The sequence below is a fragment of the Oncorhynchus mykiss genome, chromosome 1, assembly GCF_057628025.1.
Source record: "Oncorhynchus mykiss isolate SJ-2025 chromosome 1, ASM5762802v1, whole genome shotgun sequence".
Lineage (NCBI taxonomy): Eukaryota > Metazoa > Chordata > Actinopteri > Salmoniformes > Salmonidae > Oncorhynchus > Oncorhynchus mykiss.
This window is the reverse complement of record NC_143022.1, coordinates 42,869,252-42,886,339: the sequence shown is the minus strand read 5'-3', so window position 1 is coordinate 42,886,339 and position 17,088 is coordinate 42,869,252. Positions and strand designations below refer to the sequence as shown.

Genomic DNA, 17,088 nt, shown 5'->3' with positions numbered 1-17,088 from the left:
GACCACTATGATGACACACCAAATGGGTTTGATTGTTCGTGGGAAAAGAGCAGGAATAGGCTTTTGTAGGCTACAGTCCATGTCTTGCAATGGTGTGACTGCTGTCGGCGTCCAAAGATTATCCAATTTTAATAGACGCTTGGAGGTAAGGATCACAGCAGGGGTGTAGTCTACGGCGATACGAATATGACTTATTATTGATAATTCAACCAATCAATTCAAGAAGTTCAAGAAGTTTAAGCTGCCTATCAATCAATGTTTTTGAAACCAGTGGACAGCCTGTGAAAAATGTGCTCTTACAACAGCTGCATAGTGCGGATCCCAGCCTATGGAATAAAAGTGGGGCTTTTATTGCTCGATCGAATTCATGCTGACACATGCTCAAACTTGCACACTTTTGATAGACTTAAAAGGAGCAATCTGTAGTTGCTACATCCATTTTTGGACTTACAGTATAAATTATACATATATCCATTGATTCTTGAAGAATAGAACTTATAAATGACTCATGAGCTTAGTTCAACTGTCACACTCCATGAGAACCCAAAATATTAGCTTGTTTTACTCCAATGTTTGTAAACATTGTAAATGTAAACAAACATTGTATAGCATCATAATATGGTTAAAACAATCATTTGTATATCGTGGATGGTCAGTCCTTGCATCCATAGCTCTGTCTACTAAAAACTTCTTATGGCTTAGATCCTGCTAACGGGATCGATATGACAACAGCCAGTGAAAGAGCAGCGCGCCAAATTCAAAACAACAGAAATAATTAAAATTCCTCAAACATACAAGTATTTTACACCATTTTAATGATAAACTTGTTGTTAATCCCACCACAGTGTCCGATTTCAAAAAGGCTTTACGACAAAAGCACACCAAACAATTATGATAGGTCTGCACCTAGTCACAGAAAAACAGCCATTTTTCCAGCCAAAGAGAGGAGTCACAAAAAGCAGAAATACAGATAAAATTAATCACTAACCTTTGATGATCTTTATCAGATGCCACTCATAGGACTTTATGTTACACAATACATGTATGTTTTGTTCGATTAAATTCATATTTGTATTCAAAAATCTCAGTTTACATTGGCGTTCAGTAATGTTTTGCTTACAAAACATCCGGTGATTTTGCAGAGAGCCACATCAATTTACAGAAATACTCATAATAAATGTTGATGAAAATACAAGTTTTATGCATGGGACTTTAGATAAACTCCTCCTTAATGCAACCGATGTGTCAGATTTCAAAAAAGCTTTACCAAAAAAGCACACCATGCAATAATCTGAGTACAGCGCTCAGACAACAAAACAAGGCATACAGATATCCGCCATGTTGTGGAGTCAACAGAAGTCAGTAATAGCATTATAAATATTCACTTGCCTTTGATGATCTTCGTCAGAATGCACTCCCAGGAATCCCAGTTCCACAATAAATGTTTGATTTGTTCAATAAAGACCATCATTTATGTCCAAATACCTCCTTTGTCCCCCACGCGTTTAGTACACTCTAATGTTCGTAGAAACATGTCAAATGAAGTATAGAATCAATCTTTAGGATGTTTTTTTCATAAATCTTCAATAATGTTTCAACTGAAGAATTCCTTTGTCTTTAGAAATGCAATGGAACAGAGCTAACTCTCACGTGAGCACGTGTGGTCAGCTCATGTCACTCTGCCAGACCACTGACTCAATCAGCTCTCATTCCCCCCTCTGTCACAGTAGAAGCATCAAACAAGGTTCTAAAGACTGTTGACATCTAGTGGAAGCCTTAGGAAGTGCAATATGACCCCATAGACACTGTATATTCGATAGGCAATGACTTGAAAACTACAAACCTCAGATTTCCCACTTCCTGGTTGGATTTTTTCTTAGGTTATACTCACAGACTTCAGAGTGTTTTCTATCCAAATCTACCAATAACATGCATATATTAGCAACTGGGCCTGAGTGGCAGGCAGTTTACTCTGGGCACCTTATTCGTCCAAGCTACTCAATACTGCCCCCAGCCATAATAAATGAATCTGAGTGGTTACATTTCTCCAGGCCCACCCCTGAGCTTTTTACCAAAACCGGCAGGGCGACCGTTTTGTTATTGTTTCATCTGTGGGTTTGCCCTTTATACAGCTGCATGTTATCAATATATCAAAGTGTCACCAACAAAAAGGTAAACAAATGCAGCATATGTCATTCATTTTTCACATGTAAATAGAATTTCTCAGTATTGCTCAAAGCATGCCATTCCATGAGCACATTTCTTTTTCAACTCCAAATCAACCAATCCAATCAGTCCCACATGACAACAAAATCATAAACAACAGAGTAGGGCTGGCTAATAAGTCCTTGGTTTTGGGGTCATTCTCAGGTAAAACAATTTGGCTATTCTATACTTCCATATTTCCAAGTCCTATTCTTGAAGATCAAGGGGTATAACATTATTATTATTATTGGAATGACTGGAATTCTGATAGACTTTGTTTTTTAATGTAAAGATATAATTTAATTGTATTATTATATGTAGTAGAAAGCGATGGGTTAGAAGAAGCCTACATAACCAACCCATAAAGTAAAATTTATCACATATATATATGGCCAGCTATGTAAACTTTAACATTGATTTATCCTGCAATAGATGTTGTTCAATTGGTAACATACATTTTTATCTTCTTCTAATGCCTCTTAAGGGGAAAGTAATCTAAAAGTAACAGAGTGTAATCAGATTACGTTACCGAGTTAAGGTAATCCAAAAGTTACATGACTGATTAAACATTTTGGACAGGTAACTAGTAACTGTAACATATTACATTTAGAAAGTAACTTACCCAACCATGCATATGATACAGTATATCAAACACTACAGTAAATACAACTGCTTTGGAAAGGTGCAAAAGGTCTGTATTACCACAACTGTTTTCCTATGTCTATGTAGCAGGGTGACAAATTAGTTCATTCCAGAGTGTGACAGCCTGAGACACTGGCATTGCCTCTTCCTGACAGTAGACTCTATCAGACAGTAGACTGATATTACAGCTTGCCTCAGGAACTGTGCTGCAAGTTAAGGAGTCAACACACTCATTTACTACTCTGTTGCTGAAACACCTCAAGATGAAACGCCTCACCAGTTTGTCTCTGAAAGTACCAAATACTACTATCGGTCATTGTTATCATCATAGAACCAATGCCATTTCGGACCCTACCCACTGGGCAGACGCTGGTTGAATCAATGTTGTTTCAAAGTCATTTGTCAACCTATTGTGACGTGGAATTTATACTACCTGCCGGTCAAAAGTTTTAGAACACCTACTCATTCAAGGGTTTTGTTCATTTTTTTATATTTTCTACATTGTAGAATAATAATGAATACATCAACATGATGAAATAACACATATGGAATCAGGCATTAACCCCAAAAAGTGTTAAACAAATCAAAATATACTTTATATTTGAGATTCTTCAAATAGCCACCCTTCGCCTTGATGACAGCTTTGCACACTCTTGGCAATGTATGTACTGTAACAGTATTGCTTCCGTCCCTCTCCTTGCCCCAACTTGGGCTGGAACCAGGGACCCTCTGAACATTTTGAAAATTGTCACCCACGAAGCATAATTACTTATCGCTCTGCCAAACTACTACTTCTAAGTTTCAGAGCGGGTGAAGCGGGTGAAGTCACTGATTGAACACGTGTCTTCGCTCGTGACGGTTTGTGAGTTTATTTGTGTGTAAAATGTAGATTCAAGCATTGTTGTGTGTGTGTGTGTGCGTGTGCCCGTCCATTGCTGTGTGTGTCCTGGTCCACCAGTGGAGGCTCCTCAGGGGAAGAAGGGGAAGGGGAAGACCATCCACCCCAGTGAATTTCATAAAAATATATACAATATAAATATATATTTTAAAACATTAAAAAAGTTATATTGTTTTGTTGAAAACTATACTAAATATATTCACATCACCAAATAATTGATTAAACACACTATTTTGCAATGAAGGTGTACAGTAGCCTCAACAGCACTCTGTAGGGTGGTGTAGCCGGAGGACAGCTAGCTTCCGTCCTCCTCTGGGTACATTGACATCAATATGAAACCTAGGAGGCGCATGGTTGTCACCCCCTTCCATAGACTTACACAGTAATTATGACAACTTCAGGAGGACGTCCTACAACCCATTGCAGGATGAACTGACAAGTTGTTCACCCAATCAAAGGATCAGCTAATTAAAATAGCACTGAAAGCCTAAGATACAGCTAGCACATACATTTATTTATTTTTTATTAACCTTCATTTAATTAGGCAAGTCAGTTAAGAACAAATTCTTATTTACAATGACTGACAACACCGGCCAATCTCAGACGACACTGGGCCAATTGTGCACCGCCCTATGGGACACCCAATCACGGCCGGTTGTGATACAGCCTGGATTCAAACCAGGTTGTCTGTAGTGACACCTCTAGCACTGAGATGCAGTGTCTTAGACCACTGCGCCACTTGGGAGGCCAATAGTTGAACAGTTTTGAACAAAAATGTGGGGAGTAGATGACTCAGAGAGAAAAACAATAGCTGAACATTTTATATATATACAGTGCCTTGAGAAAGTAAAACTGATAGAGACATACCCAAGCGACTTACAGCTGTAATCGCAGCAAAAGGTGGCGCTACAAAGTATTAACTTAAGGGGGCTGAATAATTTTGCACGTCCAATTTTTCAGTTTTTGATTTGTTAAAAAAGATTGAAATATCCAATAAATGTCGTTCCACTTCATGATTGTGTCCCACTTGTTGTTGATTCTTCACAAAAAAATACAGTTTTATATCTTTATGTTTGAAGCCTGAAATGTAGCAAAAGGTCGCAAAGTTCAAGGGGGCCGAATACTTTCGCAAGGCAATGTATATATATATATATATATATTTATATTTACTTTTCTCCCCTTTTCATGATATCCAATTGGTAGGTACAGTCTTGCTCCATCGCTGCAACTCCCGTACGGACTCAGTAGAGGCGAAGGTCAAGAGCCATGTGTCCTCTGAAACACGACCCTGCCAAGCCGCACTGCTTCTTGGCACACTGCTCGCTTAACCCGGAAGCCAGCCGAACCAATGTGTCGGAGGAAACAACATATCAACTGGTGACCGCGTGCATGCGCCCAGCCCGCCACAAGGAGTCGCTAGAGTGTGATGGGACAAGGAAATCCCGGCGGGCCAAACCCTCCCCTAACTTGACGACACTGGGCCAATTGTGTGCCGTCTCATGGGTCTGCCGGTCATGGCCGGCTGCTACACAGCCTTGAATCAAACCCGGGTCTGTAGTGATGCCTCTAGCACTGTTATAAAGTGCTTGGATCGCGGCACTTGGGAGGCCAATAGTTGAAGAGTTTTGAACAAATTAATTTATTCAGAAATGAAGGAGAAGCAGAGAGATTTTTTCATTTTTTTCACTTTCAGTTTCACTCACTAAGCTAGCAAATGCAGCTAGCTAGTTTAGCCTACTCAAACACCCTGCTCATCTGAGGGATGTCATGTTAGCAAGCTGGCTATGACTATCCAACACAACACTGGAACTCTTCCAAGTCAAGGAAAGCTTTATTAATTTATTGCTGATGGCGGTGTAACTGCTAAATTGCTTACTGACTGACTGTACACTGTAACGTTACTGCATGATACATGTTAGTTCTATTAGCTATATTGACTATGACGTTACTTTAGCCAATATAGAGACAAAGATGTAGGCTGTGTGTAGCTGTTATGATATGATTTGGCTTGGAAAGGTTTTTTCACCTGGTCTCCTACAGCTGATGTTTTGTGCATTTATGTCCACAAGTGAAGGAAGGGGTGCGTGGTCAGGGGTTTATTTATTCTGCCGATTCTGTTGAAATACATTTCTTAAATGGAAGCAAATGGAACGAAACGGGGATAAACATACCTGTCCAATAGAAACTCTCACTTGGAACTGTTGGACTAAGGATTACACCCTAGATCAGCTAGATGCAGGCAAGAGTGTGTGAGGCGGTATTGAATGTGTCACTGTCTGTCACCTCAATTTTTCTCTCAACCTGTGTGCACCTACGTTGTAAAGTTCAATACATAGATTGGTTGTAGTATCATGTAGTAGCCTAAACCTATCTATGTTATATTGAACTGGGTGAATGGACTATGAATGACAATCATGCAATATGCTGTAATAGAAATAATCTTAAACGGCACCGAAAGCCACGGATGTCCACAGTACAGCACAGCACAAACATGGTTCTCTCATTTATATACAGTGGGGAGAACAAGTATTTGATACACTGCCGATTTTGCAGGTTTTCCTACTTACAAAGCATGTAGAGGTCTTTAAGTAATTAATGCAAATTAATTACTTAAAAATCATACAATGGGATTTTCTGGATTTGTGTTTTAGATACCGTCTCTCACAGTTGAAGTGTACCTATGATAAAAATTACAGACCTTTACATGCTTTGTAAGTAGGAAAACCGGCAAAATCGGCAGTGTATCAAATACTTGTTCTCCCCACTGTATCTGACTGATTATGTGTTCCAATGTGGAGATGCAGGGTCATCCAGAGCTATTATTATAGTTATTAAAGACAAACAAGTTTGAGCTGTGCAGAAAGATCAGCTTACACTCGCTCACCCTTCCACAGTCCAACATCACAGGCTGGCTGCACAAGGCTCTGCAGACGGACAAGACTAACGGATAGGAAGATAAGGAGACAGGCTGATTAAGATGGGTACCACCAGATCACCGTCACAGCCATAGTCTTCCAGGTATCATATAGATCAGGGATGGGCCATCATGAGGGGCCGCAGTTGCTTGTGGGTCTGCGTACACACGTGCGTACCCCTCCACCACCTTGCGAGCAAAACGAATGTGCAGCCCCCATCTGGACAGCGGAGATTAAAAAATATATACATTTTAGAGTTAATTTTCGTGCAATTCTACACATTTTGCCATGGGGTGTGGAGAAAATGTTGAAGTTTTAAAGCAAGTTTGCTGGAATTCTATACATTCTGCCATGGGGTGTGGAGAAAATGTTGAAGTTTTAAAGCAAGTTTGCTGGAATTCTATACATTCTGCCATGGGACGGAGAGGAACATTTGCTGTTTTACAGCTAATTTCCTGCAATTCTACACATTTTGTCACAGGGTGGAGAGAAATGTTTGCAGTTTGATATCTGAGTGAGACTGACTAACAAAATCAATGGGGGCCCCCCGGCAGGTCATTTGACCAAGATTACTAAGTTAAAATAGCTGACCGCTAGACTAATTCACCAATCAAAAAAATGTTAGCTGACATGGGCTAATTGAGTGACAATCAGTGACTGACATAAGAGAAAAACTGATGACGCACAACCACATGTTGTAATTGCACCTTGTGCATTCTACTATTCTAACTTGCTACATTAAGTCGAGACCCTGAATGAGTTTTGCAAAAAAATGACATTGTTCCAAGGGCCTTCAAAAGGGGGGCCGCCAGTTGCCCATCCCTGATATAGATATACCGTATCCCTGTATGTTGCATCAGCCTGAATTTCTTTCATTTTTGATGGCCTGAGATAGAGATTGAAAAACAGCTTCTCTGTCCCAGCTTTGATGCACCTGTACTGACTTCGCCTTCTGGATGGAAGCGGGGTGAACAGGCAGTGGCTCGTGTGGTTATTGTCCTTGATTATTTTTTTTGCCTTCCTGTGACATCGGGTGTTTTAGGTGTCCTGGAGGGCAGGTAGTTTGCCCCCAGTGATGCGTTGGGCAGACCGCACCACCCTCTGGAGAGCCCTGCAGTTGTGGGAGGTGCAGTTGCCGTACCAGGCAGTGATGCAGCCCGACAGGATGCTCTCAATTGTACACCTGTAAACGTTAGTGAGGGTTTTCGGTGACAAGCCACATTTTTTCAGCCTCCTGAGGTAGAAGAGGAGCTGTTGAGCCTTCTTCACCACACTGTCTGTGTGCGTGGACCATGCATATACTGTATTTTATACCATCTATTGCATCTTGCCTATGCCACTCGGTCATCCATTTATTTATATATTCTTATTCCATCTGTTTACTTAGATTTGTATGTATTAGGTAGTTGCTGTGGAAGTGTTAGATTACTTGTTTGATATTACTGCACTGTCGGAACTAGAAGCACACCCATTTCGCTACACTCGCAATAACATCTGCTAACCATGTGTATGTGACCAATAAAATTTGATTTAAAGATAGCTGCCCATTTCTACTGGATTAAGTCTTTCTGGATATTGTGCGACAGTCATTTGTTGTATCTTGTATTTATCTAATGTGTTTAGGAGATGACCAGCAAGGCCCATCGCAAATAATTGGTTGAGTGTGTCAAAGCCGTGATGTAGAAAAGAGACTTCTTTGAAAAACACAAACGAGAGGAAAGAGGGAGTGCTTCCTCTTCAGGAAACTCTGTGGTGTAATTTGAATACATACAGTGTCTTTAGAAAGTCTACACCTCCGTTGTTGTTACAAAGTGGGATTCAAATGGACCTGCCATTTTTTGTCAACGATCTACACAAAATACTCTTTAATGTCAAAGTGGAAGAAAAAATTGACATTTTTTTTTAATTAAAGCCCTTTAGAACATAAAGGCCTTCGACGGCCTTTCTTTAAATTACTATAGCGATCAGCCTTTTTTTCCAAACAATAATACCTGTGTCAATGCAAAATTAACTTGGTAACAACCTGTTGTCGTATTTGTGTGGCTGTTGTCAGCAACCAGAAACAGGGTATGCTGTCATTTGACTTCTGAAAATTACTCAAAATGACATTACTTTTCACTGTAAAAGAGTCTGTATCTATGTTGGCTGGTGATACGGATTTGCACACGTCCTTGCACTTTGAAAAGTGATGTCGAGGTGAGGGAAATAAGTAAACAGCAGTTTGGTGTTGTAGATGTTTGATGCTGTGAAATGGCTCACAGATTAGCAAACTCTGTCATGTCATGATAACTTGGTTGGTACAGGCGAGCACATTCGCAGTGGAGCTCAAATGATTGCTTTCTGTCTCATGGAAATAGTTGCAGTGTTTGTCTGTATATAGTCACCTAACTAGTTGGTTGTTAACTCTTTAGACCGCAATAGAATTATAGAATGCTGCTGTGGATTACTGAGAATTTTCAAGTTAAAGCTAATTTTCTCACACATTTCAAACATGCATGGCTCAAAAACCAAGGACACTCTCCTCTCCCTCCTCTTAACTCTCCTCTCCCCCTCCACTCTACTCTCACTCCACTCCTCGCTCCACATCTCTATCCCTCCAATCATCTGTAACTCCTCTTACTCGCTGCCTTTTGTTGCTGAGCCCTGATTCTCCATATCACTTCCCTCACTTTCACTGACCTAGAGGAACAGAGTAACAGAGGGAGAAGATACAATTGTGGTACATAATCAGGTACATAATCTCTCTCACACAGCTTTATTAAATAGTACACGCAAAACACCAGTCTCAACGTCAACAGTGAAGCGTCAACTCCGGGATGCTGGCCTTCTAGGCAGAGTTGCAAAGAAAAAGCCATATCTCAGACTCGCCAATAAAAATAAAAGATTAAGACAAGCAAAATAACATAGACACTAGAAGGCCAGCATCCCAGAGTTGCCTCTTCACTGTTGACGTTGAGACTGGTGTTCTGCGGGTACTATTTAATGAAGCTGCCAGTTGCGGACTTGTGAGGCGTCTGTTTCTCAAAATAGACACTCTAATGTACTTGTCCTCTTGCTCAGTTGTGCACTGGGGCCTCCCACACCTCTTTCTATTCTGGTTAGAGCCAGTTTGAGCTGTTCTGTGAAGGGAGTAGTACATAGCGTTGTACGAGATCTTCAGTTTATTGGTAATTTCTCGCATGGAATAGCCTCCATTTCTCAGAACAAGAATAGACTGACGAGTTTCAGAAGAAAGTGCTTTGCTTCTGGCCATTTTGAGCTTGTAATCAAACCCACAAATGCTGATGCTCCAGATACTCAACTAGTCTAAAGAAGGCCAGTTTTATTGCTTCTTTAATCAGAACTACAGTTTCCAGTTGTGCTAACATAATTGCAAAAGGGTTTTCTAATGATCAATTAGCCTTTTAAAATGATAAACTTGGATTAGCTAACACAACGTGCCATTGGAACACAGGAGTGATGGTTGCTGATAATGGGTCTATGTACGCCTATATAGATATTCATTTTATATCAGCCGTTTCCAGCTACAATAGTAATTTACAACATTAACAATGTCTACACTGTATTTCTTATCAATTTGATGTTATTTTAATGGACAAAAATGTGCTTTTCTTTTCAAAACAAGGACATTTCTAAGTGACCCCAAACTTTGGAATGGTATTATATATCTGCTGTTTACTTATTTCACTCACCTCGACATTATTGCTTTTTCAAAGTGCAAGGACGTTGCCGAATACGTAGATACAGCCTCTTTCACAGTGAAAAGTCATGTCCGTTTCGGCTCTGTCATTTTTAGTAATGAAGCAAAAAAAAGGTTGAAAAGTCAAATGACAGCATACCCTGTTTCTGGTTGGTGACAACAACCACGTGAATACGACAACAGGTTGTTAGTAAGTTCATTTTGCGATATTGACACAGATATTATTGTTAGAAAAACAAGGCCGTTCGCAGTCGCTATAGTAATTTAAAGAAAGGCCGTCGATGGCCGCTATGGGTACTAAAGGTTTAATGGAAAATAAAACACTAAGGAAATGAATATTATTCATAACAAGGCTTACATGGAGAGAATCAGACCTCTCTGAAATGAAAATAGATGGCACCCCCTTCATCAAAATATATTTTACATTAACCCTCCCTGAACAGAAAAACAAGAAGTGACCCTCCCCTATACCCAAAATAATAATTAAACATAAAGTGGATAGCAGAGAACATCCTTATCATTTGCTCTAACTTCTTGGACAGACCAAAGCATTAGATATGCCATTTTAGAAATTAATCTTCGTTCTGTAATTATTACATGGCAATGCATACATTTAACATTTTGATAGCGCACAGGGCTGCAGACCAAAAGGTTGTGTGTTCACAGACCACTGTGGACAAGAGTAGGGGTGGAAAGATCTCCTTTACAGTAAAAGCATTGAATGAACCGACTGCATCATCGTATTTGCAGGTCCGAGAATTTTTTTTGTGTTTTATATTTCATGCAATTCTACTTCATTTGACATATTAGTGGAAAATTCAGGCTAAGAATGAACAGAGAGATATGCCTGTGTTCATCTTATCACATTTCTCCAATGCCAAATCTGTGTGTCTTGTTCGCAAAGAAACTGTCCATTTTTGCAAATAATTAAATCTGAGACATCATTAGGAATCTGAGCATGGTACTTTCAAAGATTTGCCCTATTTTTCCACCCCAGATAGTAGGCCTACCCACGCAGAAAAATGTAAGCTTTAACTGCTGGCTACCCTTCCGCAGTGGCCACAAGTGTTTCCCTAAAAGCTGTCTGGGTTTAAACACCTTCTATTGTACAGAAAGTGAATAGCTTAATCAATTGATATTGACAGAATTAGATTACATGTTTTGTGTGCTTGGTATAGAAGGTTGTAGCTCAGCCTCTGAATGTCAAAAAAAGTAAACAATGATATCGCTATGTGCATCAGAGTCACGTCTTTCCCGGGTATTTCACAGCTTGTTTCTACCATAAAGCATCACGGACCAATCAGATGAGGGAAGGCATCGGGCACACATTGATATATAACCCAATAAGCAACTAATTCGAAAACACTGAGAAATATTGAAATGTCATCAATTACATGACCCCCCCCCCCCCCCCCCCCCCCCCCCCCACACACACACACATTTTCCTCCAGGTAACCATTCTGCATATGTTGATCCATCCCTAATAACTTGATTAGATAAGTATTCACCCCCCTGAGAAACACCTTTGCAGTGATTACAGCTGTGAGTCTTCTTGGGTAACTCTCATAAGAGCTTTGCACACCTGTATTGTGCAACATATGCCCATTCTTTTCAAAATGATTCAAGCTAGACGATTTTAAGATTTTAAGGTCTTGCCATAGATTTTCAAGCAGATTTACAGTAAGTCAAAACTGTAACTTGGCCACTCAGGAACATTCACTGTTTTCTTGGTAAGCAACTCCAGTGTAGATTTGGCTTTGTGTTGTAGATTATTGTCCTGCTGAAAGGTGAATTCCTCTCTTAGTGCCTGGTGTAAAGCAGACTGAAGCAGATTTTCCTCTAGGATTTTGCCTCTGCTTAGCTCCATCCTGTATATTTTCATCCTGACAAACTCCCAAGTCTTTGCCGATGTCAAGCATACCCTTACCATGATGCAGCCACCACCATGCTTGAAAATAAGAAGGCAGTTACTCAGTGATGTGTTCCAACATTCACTTGTAACTAATCTTCATTGACACCTGCTGTATACCATGAGAATTTGACCATTTTGACCCTTCCGCTTGAGAAGTATTTTTAATTTTTTTTTTTATTTAACCAGATAGGCTAGTTGAGAACAAGTTCTCATTTGCAACTGCGACCTGGCCAAGATAAAGCAAAGCAGTTTGACACAACATAGAGTTACACATGGAATAAACAAACATACAATCAATAATACAGTAGAAAAAATCTATATACATCATGTGCAAATGAGGTAGAATAAGAGAAGTAAGGCAATAAATAGGCCATGGTGGTGAAGTAATTGCAATATAGCAATTAAACACTGGAATGTGCAGAAGATGAATGTACAAATACAGATACTGGGGTGCAAAGGAGCAAGATAAATAAATAAATACAGTATGGGGATGAGGTAGATTGGATGGGCTATTTACAGATGAGCTATGTACAGGTGCAGTAATCTGTGAGCTGCTCTGACAGCTGGTGCTTAAAGCTAGTGAGGGAGGTATGGGTCTCCAGCTTTAGTGATTTTTTCAGTTCGTTCCAGTCACGTTAGGTGTGCTGTCATTATAATAAGCTTAAAATGGGTTCATTACTATCTTTGGGTGAAGATTGGAATTGGTGAGTCGAACATGAAATCTAAACACTAATCCTAACCTGAGCTCTGTGTAATTGCTCTGTTTCAAGCCATTTGTCTATGGGTTTTCGTACCATAATGTTTGAAAAGTCCACCTTCCTACCATCAGGGTGCAGGACACAGTCTTTGCCAGTGAGAACCAAGAGGGGCCTAACTTGGTTCCTGTCCTCAGAAGGCTACTTAGAGAGAAGGGCTGCATTCTGTTCTACTAGTCCCTCTGCACCACCAACTCCCCTGAAGTACTACCACCATATCCTACACCCAACTCAGTAGTGGTCTTCACTGAGGTGAACGGCTGCAAATTTTGTCCTGCATGACTGGGAAAGGTCCAGATCATCCTACATCAGGTCCCGGAGTTGAGTCCTAGGACCTTGCCTCAGGACTACCTGGCCTGATGACTCCTGGCTGTCCCCATCCCCATTCCACCTGGTCGTGCAGTTGATCAAGTACCTGCTGTTTTGCCTGTGGCTATGGAACCCTGACCAGTTCACCAGACATGCTACCTTGTAGTGCTGCTGCTCCAGTTTCAACTGTTCTGCCTGTGGCTTTGGAACACTGACCTGTTCACCAGACATGCTACCTTGTCCCGGACCTGCAGTTTTCAATCCTCTCCCTCGACGTCTGAATGCTCGGCTATGAAAAGCCAACTGACATTTACTCCCGCGGTCCTGACCTGTTGCACCGTCTACAACCAGTGATTATTATTTGACCCTGCTGGTCATCTATGAATGTTTGAACATCTTGAAGAACATTCAGGCCTTAATGGCCATGCACTCTTATAATCTCTACCTGGCACAGCCAGAAGAGGACTGGCCACCCCTCAGAGCCTGGTTCCTCTAGATTTTTTCCTAGGTTCCTGCCTTTCTAGGGAATTTTTCCTAGCCACCGTGCTTCTACTTCGCTTGCTGTTTGGGATTTTAAGCTGGGTTTCTGTATAGCACTTTGTGACATCTGCTGATGTAAAAAGGTCTTTATAAATACATTTGATTGATGCACCTGGTTTGCATCTCAATATTGTGTGCATTGTTTTCACAGCCCTTTAAGTAATGAGACTTAGACCGTGACGATACAATTAGGAGTAAAAGGACTATGCATGTGTGGGCTAATATGCTATCTGGACTAGAGGTCGACCGATTCTGATTTTTCAACGCCGATACCGATACTGATTATTGGAGGACCAAAAGGCCCGATACCGATTAATCGGCTGATTTTTTTATTATTTTTTATTTGTAATAATGACAATTACAACAATACTGAATTAACACTTATTTTAACTTAATATAAAATATCAATAAAATCAATTTAGCCTCAAATAAATAATGAAATATGTTCAATTTGGTTTAAATAATGCAGAAACAAAGTGTTGGAGAAGAAAGTCATATGTGCCATGTAAAAATGTGTGCCATGTAAAAAAGTTAACGTTTAAGTTCCTTGCTCAGAACATGAGAACATATGAAAGTTGGTGGTTCCTTTTAACATGATACTTCAATATTCCAAGGTAAGAGATTTTAGGTTGTAATTAATATAGTATTTATAAGACTATTTCTCTCTATACCATTTGTATTTCATACACCTTTGACAATTGGATGCTCTTATAGGCACTATAGTATTACCAGTGTAACAGTATAGCTTCCGTCCCCCTCCTCGCCCCTACCTGGGCTCGAACCAGGAACACATCGACAACAGCCACACTCAAAGCATCGTTACCCATCGCTCCACAAAAGCTGCGGCCCTTGCAGCGCAAGGGGAATAACTACTCCAAATCTAAAAGGCGAGTGACGTTTGAAACAGTATTAGCGCACACCCAGCTAACTAGCTAGCCATTTCACATTGGTTACACCAGCCATTAGGCTGATAGGCTTGAAGTCATAAACAGCGCTGTACTTGCGAAGAGCTGCTGGCAAAATGCACGAAAGTGCTGTTTGAATGAATGATTACGGGCCTGCTGCTGCTCAGTCAGACTGCTCTATCAAATCAGACTTAATTATAACATAACACAGAAATACGAGCCTTTGGTCATTAATATGATCGAATCCGGAAACTATCATTTCGAAAACAAAACGTTTATTATTTCAGTGAAATACGGAACCGTTCAACAAGGCAGTTAACCCACAGTTCCTAGGCAGTCATTGAAAATAAGAATGTGTTCTTAAAACCTGTTAAGTCTACCCTCTCCTTTTTCGAACATTCTGTTAAAAATCGCGCAACATTTCTGCTCCTGCTCCTGCTACTCATGCCAGGAATATAGTATATGCATATGATTAGTATGTGTGGATAGAAAACACTCTGAAGTTTCTAAAACTGGTTAAATCACAGCTGTGACTATAACAGAGCGTGTGTTTCATCGAAAAACGCTAGAAAAACTGGTCACTGAAAGCTGAAAATAATATCCATACGCCACTTGCATGTATTGTTTAAAGGACACCAAATTAAATAGGGCCAAGGATGCAATTCCTACAGATTCCACACGATGTCGCCATTGTCGTCATTTTCCTGAGAGTTATTTCTTGGTCAAACAAAGGAAAGAGATTCCATTTCTTCCGGTCTCCGACAGGATGTTTTGGAGGAGAGATTTTCGACCATGATTTGAAGACGTGGAGCTATTGAATACACATCGCCCCGTGATCATTTTGATAGATTATAAACGTTTACTAATACCTAAAGTTGGATTACAAAAGTATTTCGAAGTGTTTTGTGAAAGTTTATCGTCGACTTTTTTAATTTAAAAAAATTACGCAGCGTTTTGAAACAATGTTTTTTTCTGAATTAAACAGTTTCCATAGATGGCTATTTTGGGTATATATGGACCGATTTAATCGAAAAAAAGACCCAATAGTGATGTTTATGGGGCATATAGGAGTGCCAAGAAAGAAGCTCGTCAAAGGTAATGAATGTTTTATATTTTATTTCTGCTATTTGTGTAGCGCCGGCTACGCTAATTATTTTGTTTATGTCGCCTTCAGGCATTTTGGGGTGTTGCATGCTATCAGATAATAGCTTCTCATGCTTTCGCCGAAAAGCATTTTAAAAATCTGACTTTTTGGCTAGATTCACAACGAGTGTAGCTTTAATTCAATACCCTGTATGTGTGTTTTAATGAACGTTTGAGTTTTAACGAGTACATTTAGCATTTAGCGTAGCGCATTTGCATTTCCATTTCGTCTGCGTCTCAAGTAGGATCAACAGGTTAACGGACTTGCCTAGTTAAATAAAAGCTATAAAAAAATAATCGGAAATCGGCGCCCAAAAATACAGATTTCCGATTGTTATGAAAACTTGAAATTGGCCCTAATTAAATCGGCCATTCTGATTAATCGGTTGACCTCTAATCTGGACTATGTATGCAAAGACAGACAGTTCTACACATGTGGCTCATTTGGTACAAGCAATACAAAGACTTACATGACAACAAAAGCATAATGGGTTCAAATGTTTTATTTGGAGTTACAGTACCAGTTTGGAGACACCTACTCATTCATTGGTTTTTCTTTATTTTATACATTGTAGAATAATAGTGAAGACATCAAAACTATGAAATAACACATGGAATCATGAAGTAAACAAAAAAAGGTGTTAAACAAATCTAAATATATTTGATAGTTGAGATTCTTCAAAGTAGTCACCCTTTTCCTTGACAGCTTTGCACACTCTTGGCATTCTCTCAACCAGCATCATGAGTCATCCTTCATGTTGGCCCATTCAACCCCTTGCCTTTTATAATGTCAGTGTGCTGCTGTAACTAAAATCTTAGGTTTTCTCCTACTGTGATTACACCTTCAAACAAGTTGTTTGAGGGTAGTTGCTTAGCGAAACTGTTAACCAAAACACAGGGCCCTATACATGAGTCACCGAGAGCAGTACAGACATACTTTTGTAAGTATTAATTGAGGACCAAGTTGAGGGACAATACACTAATACAATGTAGCAGTACAGTCTCACATCAAATGCAATGCAAGCCAACAATAATAGTTCCCAACCAAGTGGCATGTAATGGGTGCAGCAGAACATACCTGAAAATAAATTCTTCCAAGTTCTCCATGGCTGAGGTTAGCTGACTGTGTTGCATCCCAGCATATTTTACATACTGCACGTTCAA

At 39.9% G+C, this 17,088-nt stretch overlaps 1 long non-coding RNA gene across 1 annotated transcript in view; it reads left to right on the top strand.

The window, feature by feature from the left end:
- Positions 1–15,877, top strand: part of LOC149985508 (uncharacterized) — a 182,656-nt gene extending 166,779 nt beyond the window's left edge. Inside the window, exon 3 of the long non-coding RNA XR_016495066.1 lies at positions 15,767–15,877. This is a non-coding gene — a long non-coding RNA (uncharacterized LOC149985508). The remainder of the gene's footprint in view (positions 1–15,766) is intronic.
- The last annotated feature ends 1,211 nt before the right edge of the window (positions 15,878–17,088 follow it).